Below are 9441 nucleotides of genomic sequence, written 5' to 3'. Positions count from 1 at the left end.
GGTAATGGAAACCTGTCAAATTCTTCTTGGGTATCTTCATCCCTTCAATAGTGTATAAATTAAAAGGTATTGGACATTCTTCTTGGGTTACTAAAACTTTTTTCATAAGAAAGAAAACCCAATAGGTATTGGACATTGGTTCAACTTCTCTTGGATATTACATCCCAACATTAGAATAAAACCCAGCAGGTAATGTTTACTTGTCCAATTCTTCTTGGGTTACTTATACACTTCATTAAAATTGTCAAATTTGTCTTGGATATTTATACTCTTGCATTAGATTGCAAACCCAATAAGTATGACATTTACCTCCCTAGATGAATTCAAATTTATCTGCATAAGCATACATAAGTCCAAAACATATTTAATACTTTAATTCTAACATTACACATCTCATTCAGTGTACACTTTACAAATGATAGGAAATATATAAGCATTTTGTGCCTAAACTATTTGGCTTTTAAAGAATTTTATAACCATGTTTGCAAAATTTAAATTTAAATATTGGAACTTGGAGCAAGTCATTACAGGTAGAGCAAGATGCTGAAAACCATATTGATAAATAGATCACACCCTTGATAAATATTTGCCTTCAGTTGCTAAGATTGTGTTGTATTATATGGAAAATTTCTATAATCCTGTTTATTACACATACATGTACAATGCATATTTTCCCTGTAATAATAAAATACTTCTGAGATGTAAAAGAATGGATTTAATAGTCACCGATGTTAAAAGATATTACATGTATCTCATTAATCTGGTTTGGAAATCACAAACTTAGTTTTGAAGCCAATTAAACAGTGTCGCACCAGAAAACTCAGTTACAAGTACAATGAATGAATTCGTTGTATCAAAACTTAAAAATAATTGATGCACTATGTCCAAATCTTTTCAACAAATCGGGATAAAGATATTAAATAAAATCATCACTGTTATAAGTCTTAGAGCAAGAGAAAAGTCATTACATGCCCAAATTTTACATGTAAGGCTTTGATCCTATATTTCAATAAATGTCAAAATGGTTTTATTTTTGTTTCTGTTCCATACTTTCTTCTTCAGGGTCTCTCATGGCCTATACTGTATGATACCTCCATTGACCCTGCTCTTTTATATTGCCATATGTTTATCCAGTAGCAGTGGTTATGCTCAGGCAATCTTTGAAATACACCTCATTTCATGCATCTTCTTCAAATCTGCCTCTGTCCTTTTTATTCATTCTGCAATTAGATAAAGGCATTTCTTTGCCGTATAAAACATGTTTTTCTTGACTACAGTAAGATCACCCTTTATGTTGATCAAACCCAACCGAGAAGTAGAAGTATATTTCTTATTCAGAAATATGTATTGATAAATAAAATGGAAGAAAAACTAAATTCTATCAACTCTTTTTTGTTTCTTATATGTCTAACTGCATCTTCATCCTACCCCCATCTGCTATAATTTTATCAAAATGGAATCATCATTCAACACACAAAACAATGTTGCATATTAATTAGACAGTTTGTTACTTTCTGATTGTTAAGAAGGAGATTTTAAAAAGATTTTACACCTAATCCTTGCAAATTTTAGACTTCTAATGTAACACTATCAGTACATTAGGGGTACATAATCTTCAAAAACATCTCTACACTTAATGATAAAGCTTTCACATTAGTATTGTTTTTAGCCCAATGGTTCTGCTAAAGAGGATTTAAAATTGACCCAAACCTTACTAACTGCTTTGAAATTATATTGACAGGGACAGAGACACACTTGACACTCCTTCCCCCCTTCCTGGGGTATGCTTTGCACAAAATTTAATTAAAATTGACTAAGCTGGATAGAAGTTGAAAATGTAAAAAAATTACAGTCAAACAGAATATGAATAATTTTCACCACATCAGACATGAAGAAGTGATCCTTAAATAAAATACACCTACAAGATGAAGCTATTTTATTCCTTTGAAGTGAATTCTTCTAAGAAAAATGAAAATAGAAGGACGAAATTTCAGATATAATATATAAATTGGAAAATATGTCTAGTATCGTTTCTTTTCCTGTATGCCACCTCTATCAGAACAAAATGTTATACACGTATTAACCTAACCTATGACCGAATAGTACCACGGTATTTACTTTACAATTAATTAAGTTCTGGAACCAACCCTCAGATGCCCTTAAAACAAATGATTCAAAACTGGCAAAGATAAAGGGCATCTGAAGAATATAAAATAAAATGATAGTACAAACAAGCAAACAGTGTGCATGAAAATGTTGGCAAACACTAGAAAAAATACTAAGGTACTGTATAGGTGGAAAATAACTCGCGTTGTTAATATTCGCTATATTTTCGGTCTCTATAAATCCCTGAATTCAAGAAACAGTGAATAATTTTTCTTTATTCTCTGTTTTATTTGGAAATTTGAGAATAAACTACGATAGGTTTAAATCCATGTACCACAGTACATGGTCATTTCAGTAATTACGAGTAGTGCTTCGCATTCAATTATTTTAATTAGCACGCTTACATCAACAGATAAATACCTGTATTTGATAAAATGCTTTTTAATAGCCAACGCTACATGTTTTATCAATCAAAACACGTGGGCCTTGAGTTTTGATTACCCGTGCGTAACTAATGTTACCACGCACGATGTATTTGTTACCTGCAATATCATGCATATTATAGTTTTTATCGACATTTTGATTAAAAAAAAGAAGATTTGGAAGGATATTATTTCCTACATTCCTACATTACCTACATTAACACATTTATAACCGTCCTGTGTTTTTTTTTCGCCGTGTTGTTTTGAAAATCTTGGGATGTACATGCACTCAATGTAACAGCATACAGAAAAGTCATTTGACGTTTATATAATAGTCAAGGATTTTTTATAAATGCACCTAGCTTATTTAATTAATCGTCATTAATTATTAAGTCTATTTTGTACTAAACTACCTTGCTGTTCCTGAAATAAAGACATAACGCTGATAAATGTCGTTAACATGTAGCAATGGTATGGATTAAACGGACAAAGACAAGGGAGGTAACTTCTATAACATAAGAATTCGGCGAATTCAAGAAACCGTGATCCTGTCCGATGAGAGAAAACCGTGAAAATTACAACCCGTGAAATTATTCCCCTATACAGTACTTTCTCAAACTCAACATGAATACTAAAGAGGTTATATGTAGCTGTATTGCACATACCAAAAGCTTTCCTGCCGTTAAAGGTTGGTTACCTAGTAGTTATGTAGTATGTACAAGTTTTTCCCTCTATTTCTTCTAATTTAACGAGGCCGAGTCTAATTCGAGTGCGCATTTAATTTCATGCAGTCATACGTGTGACAGTACACGTTTGAAAATTATTTTAATTTTAATACAAAATTAACATTATTTGTTACTGATCTGAAAATGTGATTTTACGACAATTATTGGAAAAAGAACGTTGAAATGGCTCTAACAACGTTACCATTTTCGGATTTTGTAAGCCATGCATGACGCTGCAGAATGACGCATGACTCGCTTGTATGTTCAAGACGTCCATGGATATTATACTAAAAACTTATGACATAACTTCCCAAGAAACATACTAGCAATCTAAAAATTGCTATTTATGCCGAAAAAAATTGTATGCACCGATAATTCATCAGCAAAGATTATGACATAACTTCCCAAGAAACATACTAGCAATCTAAAAATTGCTATTTATGCCGAAAAAAATTGTATGCACCGATAATTCATCAGCAAAGATATGTATTTATACCGTAATATGGCAATTTTATAGGTATTTGGCTTCGAAAAAATAAAATTAGTAATTACTACCTAGACCAATCGAGATGGTGAACTTTTTTGAAATTTCACAATTTGGTGACTTTTTACGTTTTTTACTAAAAACTTATGACATAACTTCCCAAGAAACATACTAGCAATCTAAAAATTGCTATTTATGCCGAAAAAAATTGTATGCACCGATAATTCATCAGCAAAGATATGTATTTATACCGTAATATGGCAATTTTATAGGTATTTGGCTTCGAAAAAATAAAATTAGTAATTACTACCTAGACCAATCGAGATGGTGAACTTTTTTGAAATTTCACAATTTGGTGACTTTTTACGTTTACTTTCACTTACTTGAATGAAAAAGAAATCCCTAGGGCAGAAGTACAACAAATATGGAAAAAATGTAATAATTTGGCGATTTTCCAACAAATTCCCATAGGGTCCAATAGTAAAAGTTTGACAACATTTAAGATGGCTCACTAAGAAATCAGGGTGGTAAACATTCGATTTTTTAATCCTAAAACAATAAATATAACAGTAAAAATTAATTATCAAAAAATTATCAAAATCCCTAGGGCAGAAATAATTAGACTCGGCCTTGTTAAGAAGCGAAAATGTCTCTAAAAATCTTATGGTTGGCATGAAGTATTCCTGATCATTTTACTGATTACTTACAATTGTCCTATTTCTGAGGGTCATCTTCTGATGAGTGTGTTCTCTGCAATGTTCACAATTGAAGTTCCTGTATGACCTGTTACATATTGAAAATCCTCAATGAACATGATTATGGTTTTAATTTCTATTGCAATTATTGATTACTTTTATAAAAAAAAATCTAAACCAATTTATTGTAACATAATACTTAGGAAAATATTTATGAAATATCAATGGAAAAAAGGAATCATCTCCAGTTATCTTAAAATCACAAGTAAGCATTAATCATATAAATTCACATACGTAAACCCATAAGCTTTTTGTGCTATTAAATCATAGTCATCGCTGTGCAATAAAGGAAATCAAGTACTAATCCACAGCTTGGTGGCAAGAAAGTTACTATCCCCGAGTAAAAAGTAACAAGCCCAAATATAGAGGCAAAATTTAAAAAGTAACATTGAAAAAAAAAATCAGCGTGAAAAAAGTCAGGGTATTAACTACAGATGATTCTTTTTAAAATTAAAGTTTAATTTAATTTTCGCTAGTAAAATTTAATCATATATAAATTAATGATTTAAAAAAATGAAAAAAGATTTTAAATATTCCTTTTCTGGTCATTCACTAGTTCGTCTAATTAAAACGAAGCAAAAATCATTTTGTTTTCATCTTGAATCATTTAAAGCCGTATATGGCGTATGTACAATGAAAATTATTAGACTGAAATTATAAAAACTTATTATTTGTATCATTAATTTATAGAAACATGATAAAGATAGAAATTTTCCGTAATTTACAAAATCTAAGTCTGAATTGCGTTATAAAGATATCAAAATTTAATTTGGATTCTCGAAATTTTCTCCGACTTGGAAGAAAATACAAAAGATTTAAATAACACATTACAGAGACTGAAGATAAAATCGTAATATTAGATGAAACGAGGTGTTCTCCGTGCTCCGAATTGAATGAAAAGCTTTAATTTAAATGTATAACTATATTTCTTTACTTAATTTTGTATTTTTCAAAATATTTTTTGATCAGTTACGCCATATATGGCTTTAAATAAAAAAAAGCGCAACATAATTGCATGATACTTATCATGGAGCTGATTGAGTAAATGTATATAATTTAATAATGAGATATCTGTGAGGCATATATGTACATGCAAATATTGCTATATTAAACAAAGGAAAGGGGGGAATTCAAATTAGGGAAAAAAAAGATCGTTTTTAAGTGAATCAGTCTGGTAATACTGCAAAATGGATGCAGTTGTGGAAATTTATGGATAATAGGAGCATGCTGTCTGGAATATTTCCATATAGGGAATTTAATAGCAAAAAGGAGTGAAAATACCGGTGGTGCTTTACATGTATTACATGTGTATTTTAAAATTCCTAATAGCCCAAGGGGATTCCTCAGTGAAGAAAACCACTAGCCCCATCTTCAAAAATGGAAGCCCCGGGTGTAGCGCGATGCTAATTACACACCCATCATGTGAAATAGTTATAGTAGCCCTATATCAATTTCAGTATTGTTTTTAAAATTGATTAAAACAAATGCCAAAAACAATAATTTTAAAAAAAAATCAAAATAAAGCAGACACTCAAAATCAAAGACAGAAAGAAGCACTGTTTTGACTGAACATTTTTCAGTAATACAATGAATTTCTTACATATCAGATGAGATAAACTTACATACAATTATTTAGCTGTTGTCAATTATCCCATTTATCATCATCTCAGCTCACTTTGCGATTGTAATACTGTCTACATGAACCGATAATTTACAGCTGATCGATTTATGAACACACGATTGTTAAAATTTTCATTTCCCTTTACAATATACATTGTCAGAACATACTTAGTTGGTTATGATATAAAATTAAATAATTAACACTTTCGATTTATTAAATATTATCTAAAAGTATACGATCATTTACTAAATACTTCTCGCCCTCAAGAGAGCTAAAAGACAGAGAAAATTCAAAATACATACAAGTGCAACTTAGGATTAATTGTTCCGATATATCTATTCTAATTTTGTGCACAATTGTTATCAAAATTACATTAAAATCAATTTTCCTTAAACAAGATCCCAGCAATAGATAAATATTAATCGAATGAACTTACCTTTCCTCTTGTCAATCAGACAATCTTGTTGACATTAAGTGTTTCTTAGTCGCCATATTTTTTTCCATGAAAACAAACGTTGTTATGATCAGGATCAACGGAAGTTGATTTTCGGAACTCTCGAGAATTTAGAGTTCCGAATGTAAAACTGAAACACAAAACACGGTGCGTCCGTGAAAGCAACTTTTTTGGACACTTTTTTGGACAAATCGTCGTGTCCAAGTTTTGTTGGGTACTAACCTGCAAATACCCAATTAGGGTGCTTTAAGCATATTCAGCGACACTTCTTATTGGGTATACCCAATAAGCAAAAAGTACCCAATAAGTACAATCTTGGCATGAAAAATACCCAATAAATGCACTCTCGTAAACACGCAAACGTGTCCAGTCCATATCTTTCTTACGGAGGGACATTAGAATCTACCTCCACACGAAGATTGCCCATGACCTAAGGGTGATTGCCCATGATCTAAGGGTGTGTAATGACCTTGACCCAAGGTCATTTGGGGAAGTTCAAGGTCAATGGAAGAAAAATTTCATAATTCGTGTCCAGTCCATATCTTCCTTATGGATAAACTTGGTAGGTTCTCATTTCACACAAAGATTGCCCATGACCGAAGGGTTTGTCATGACCTTGACCCTAGGTCATTTGGAGAAGTTCAAGGTCACTGGAGGAAAAATTTCATGTGTGTGATACATATCTTTATTATGGAAAAACTTGCTTCTGAAAAACCCAGCGGGGGTATTTTGTCCCGTTTGGACAGTTCTAGTTTTCTTTGAAGAGGATGCACATATTGATTCAGAAATGGAATTTAGTATACAGATTAGTCAGATAAATATCGAGGTCAAGTTTTATTTTGGGTGTGATCGCACCATTTTTGACAGAGTTATGCCCCTTGAACTTAGAAAAATTCCAATTATATGCAGTTTCCGTTCATTTTTTTTTAGAGGTCGCACATATTGAAATGGAATTTAGTATACAGACTAGTCAGATAAATATCTAGGTCAAGTTCTGTTTTGTGTATGATAGCACCATTTTTGACAGAGTTATGCCCCATGGACTTAGCAAAAATTCCAATTATTTTCAGTTTCTGTTCATTTCCTTTGCAGAGGTTGCACATACTGAAATGAAATTTAGTATACAGATTTATCAGATAAATGTGACGCGCCAAGCAAAAACCTCCCTTAACGAAGAATTTTGATATTTTCAGTTTTTTATTGATTTTTGTATAGTTTTTCTTTCTCTTTCGTTTGATGTATAACATGACATATATTTCTGTGTAAAAATGTATAAAATATCGCAGGACAAAGACGGAATATTTACTTTGACGTACAGTGTACGCGTGCGTAACTTCATGAATATTCATAACGTAAAATCGTAAATTGATGTGAAGCTATATACGTGTAATGATTTGATGATAAACATTTTCAAACATTTGATTTGATTCCCTTAAAAATATCAATAATTAAGATTTTTAATCGTAATGATAAAAATAAACATTGTAAACTCTATCTTTGAAAAATGAAAAGAAGGGGGGGGGGCATCGAAATAATTGACAAAGGCAAAAGAACAAAACGTCACTCAAATCAAAAATCTTCTCTTCCTCTAAAAGCTGTTCCAATTTATATCTTTTTAATGCAAGAAAATGGCAGACAACAGTAAAAGGAAATAAGCAAAATTTAGATGAAAAAAATCCTATTGTGGTAGTACAAACTATATATGCTCATCTTCCTAAACGAGCTTTGGCTAGCATGTTGACCCTTAATCTCATTTGGTAGAGCACTGGACTGGCAAGCCAGAGGCCTCGGGTTCAACCCCAATTAAGCAGAGGCACTTAATTGTCTCTTTTACACTATCAAAGTAGTTATCTTAAAAAAGTTCGAGACAGCCCCTACCACCCCCTCCCCCGGGCATTAAAAGTCTACACAATACATAGTATATAAAAAGAATTTTTTGGTCATAGTTTACGTTTTAAATACCTGAGTTTGTAAAGAGTGCGATAGGGTTTTTTTTTCATCTAAAGGATACCACATTTCTTTTACCACGTCTACTATATGTATTTACATGTTTTAATGTTTTACAACGGGAAAAAAAGTGTGCATCATCACTGAAGACTTTTTGGCGTATTGATAAGATATTCTGCATTCAGGAATAAATTGTATCTGTCTCTTGTAGTAGAGTTCGATCCTTTTCTTCTTTGGATGTCGTTATGAAGTCTTTAATTCAAATGAGGAACTTGTAAAATGTCAAACTTGTTTCCAATCCTTTTGTATATCTCAATAAATGCGTGTTCCAATCAAAAACAATTAAGATTAGGTGCATCAAATTTTAAAGTGTTAAATTAAAGTTTAAACCATTATTTCTTGTAAATCTTCAAACATTTGATTAATTTTTCGTGGCCCTCGATTTCTTATTTTATATTTATGCTTAAATTATTGAAAAGAAATATAATATGTTTAGAATCATTTCGTAACTAAATGAGTTTGCATACTTTTCAGTAAATCAGAATGTAACACCCACCCCATCCAATAAAAAATATGTATATTTTTAAAAATATGGTTTGAAAAAGAAATTCTGCAATTTATATGCATTATGAGGATGACCATGAATTAATTCTGACCGATTGTTGAATACTATCCGAATAACAAACCACAATATCAGAATATACATTAATCCCACAAGTAACACACTCCACAACTTCATTTACATTCATTTCTAAACTTTACCGTTACCTTCCTGAAAAAGTACATGCACACATTATGATTTATTATAATCATATCAAATATTAGTTGCTTTTTAGTATTGTTTAAAACATGCATATTAAAAATTGCAGCAGAAAGTAAGAGAATGGGTAACACATTCTTCATATTCTACCATTATCGTAAAGGGGG

The 9441-nt window shown here is 31.4% G+C and overlaps 1 long non-coding RNA gene across 1 annotated transcript; it reads right to left on the bottom strand.

Moving 5' to 3' along the window:
- Positions 1-702: 702 nt before the first annotated feature.
- LOC134273040 (uncharacterized) lies at positions 703-4522 on the bottom strand. The gene is made up of 2 exons (XR_009993345.1): positions 4445-4522; positions 703-1220 (listed from the first exon to the last, which is right to left on the bottom strand). It is a non-coding gene; the product is annotated as an uncharacterized LOC134273040 (long non-coding RNA).
- Between the last annotated feature and the right edge of the window lie 4919 nt (positions 4523-9441).

The sequence above is a fragment of the Saccostrea cucullata genome, unplaced genomic scaffold (assembly GCF_032062105.1).
Source record: "Saccostrea cucullata isolate Sc308-1 unplaced genomic scaffold, CSIRO_AGI_Scuc_v1 ctg15222, whole genome shotgun sequence".
NCBI classification, from domain to species: Eukaryota; Metazoa; Mollusca; class Bivalvia; order Ostreida; family Ostreidae; genus Saccostrea; species Saccostrea cuccullata.
Note: the sequence above shows the minus strand (reverse complement) of the source record. Positions and strands in the feature narration are given on the sequence as shown.